The following is a 2,653-nucleotide window of genomic DNA, read 5'->3' as shown; positions in this document are numbered from 1 at the left end:
CTTTAAAAAAAAAAAATTAAAAAAACGTATCTTATAGGTTAGACTTAGAACCTAGAGGAAAATAACAGATTAGAAGCACAAATGAATGTAATCTTTTCCACAGAGGAAAGTCTCAGGGATTTACACAATCAATTTACATAATCTCCATGCACAAATCCATGCATTACTTCTGATGAGAAAGGGAGGAAAACATCAGAGTGCACACTACTCTTCCCAGGAACAGGGTTCATTACACTGAGATTGAAATTTACAAAAATTACAGGCTGATTGCTGTGGAACTAGGAGGAGTAAATCCACAGCCTGCATATACAGTGAGACATAGCTGATTATCCCCCCGTCCATCTCTCTCTTAATGCTGACTTTGTACTGGGCTAGATCTTGGAATCTCAGAGCAGAGTTAGTTGTTAATTGTGCTCTTCAACAAATAAGGGCTCTAAAATTGTACTCTAAACCAAGTAATTCAGCAGAATTTATCAGAGCACAGATAAGAGGACAATGCTTTGGAAATACTAATTTCTATGTATTATGAGACGTATTTTCCAACACTGAGTATTTCCAGTCCATCCATGGAATGAATTCAGAATCATCAAATTTCTTAGCACAGGATGGGCTTTGCTCTCATTTTTGCTACCCCATAGTTCAGATACAGCCCTTGGGAAAAGTCTGAGTCTACACATGTGGATGAATGTGAAAAACCTTCAGTCAGGAAAAAGAACAATAAATAAAGGGTGTAATATGAAAAGGCAGTACCAGAACACAAGGAGATAGCAGCCTCTTCAATTTATTTGCAATTTTTTATGCTAAGAGGTTTATTTCTTGTTGCCAACCTCAACTTATTCACAGCCCTTCACACTGGCTGCAAGCTAGCTCACACGAATACAGCCTCCCCCTGGAATCAGTCCACAGTGCACTGTATACTCTTACCAGCAATATACAATGACTGTATTTTGAAAAATGCAACTGTGTATTTTTTCCAAATTTAGGGCCTCAGTAATAAAAACAAACACCCACTGTTTATTCTCATTATATATTCATTAATTGGATTCTCCAGCTGCTGTCAATTAGCATCCTGCCTCTGCATGATAAAAATGAATGTTACATGGCTGAGAGGTAAAAATCACATTCAATTTCTCTGTTAAAAAAAATCCATGCAGCCTATTTTAAACTTGCAAGAGGTCTTAAAATTGTTAAGTATAAACACTCTTGTATAAACAATGAGATAAGAAAGTGATGCTGTCAGAAGAATCACTCCCTTTGTCTGTACGCAGTGGTCCCTCAGTTATAGGCTAGGAAGACATTGTTGCCAGTCACATTAAAATGCTCCTGTAATAGTTCAAGTCATTGGAAGACACTACTTATAGGAGGAAGGCATGTGCTGTTAAATCACTGAAATGTTACTACTTCAATCACTTCTGGGAAAAACTGGGAGCTAAGGCATCAAGTAAGCCTCATGCTAGGACCAAAAATGCTTCACAGATTAAAGGCTAGACTGTGAGAACCCTCCGAGAGTTGTTTCAGTTAGACATGAGGCACAATGAAGTAGGAAAGACCTATTACAGTCCAAATTTTATCTGGCAAGGGACGTTAAAAATAACAGGAAAGGCTTCTATAGGTACGTAGCAAATAAAAGACAGACCAGGGACAACATAGGCCCTCTCCCAAAGCTATCGGGACGGGACGACTGGCTACCCTGGACTTGGAGAAGGCTGAGGTTCTTAATGACTTCTTTGCCTCTGTCTTCACTAGCAAATGCTCAGATCACACCACCGAACTCTTGGAAGGCAAACGCAGGGATTGTCAGAATGAAGACCTTAGGCCCACTGTAGGAGAGGATCAGGTTTGAGATCACCTTAAGAACCTGAACGTGCACAAGTCCATGGGACCTGATGAAATCCATTCGCAGGTCCTGAAGGAGCTGGTGAATAAAGTTGCTCGGCCACTGTCCATCACATTTGAAAAATCATGTCAGTCAGGTGAAGTTCCTGATGACTGCGAGAAGGGAAATATAACCCCCATTTTCAAGAAGGGGAAGGTGGAAGACCCGGGGAACTACAGACCAGTCAGTCTCACCTCTGTGCCTGGCAAAATCTTGGAGCAGATTCTCCTGGAAAGCACGCTGAGGCACATGAAAAATGACGAGGTGGTTGGTGACAGCCAGCATGGTTGCACGGTCTTCTCGTGCTCGCTCTGTCTCATTCTGCATTTGCTAGTCCCTGTTCACTGATGTTGAGGAAGATGATACAGATACATTAGGTAATTAACAGTCTTTAACACTTATATTCTAAACCTGTTGTGAGAATACAGTTCCATGGAGCTAATGGTGTAGTTAGCACAGGTGGTGATGGTCCCTTATTGAGATCTCTTCTTACTCTGGTCGTGGTGATCAGGCTTGAAAGCTCTCTTAGTCAAATCATGCCTGAACAATTTGGTGGTCTTCTATGATGGGGCTATGGAACTGATGGACAGCAGCAGAGCAGTTGACGCCATCTACCTGGACTTGTGCAAAGCGTTCGACACTCTCCTGCATGACATCCTTGTCTCTAAATTGGAGGGACATCAATTTGATAGATGACCACTCAGTGGATAAAGAACTGGCTGGATGGCTGCACGCAAAATGTTGCAGTAAATGGCTCAATGTCCAGTTGTAAAACAG

The sequence above is a fragment of the Nestor notabilis genome, unplaced genomic scaffold, assembly GCF_000696875.1.
Source record: "Nestor notabilis isolate BGI_N333 unplaced genomic scaffold, ASM69687v1 scaffold35331, whole genome shotgun sequence".
In the NCBI taxonomy this organism is placed as follows: Eukaryota; Metazoa; Chordata; class Aves; order Psittaciformes; family Psittacidae; genus Nestor; species Nestor notabilis.
Note: the sequence above shows the minus strand (reverse complement) of the source record.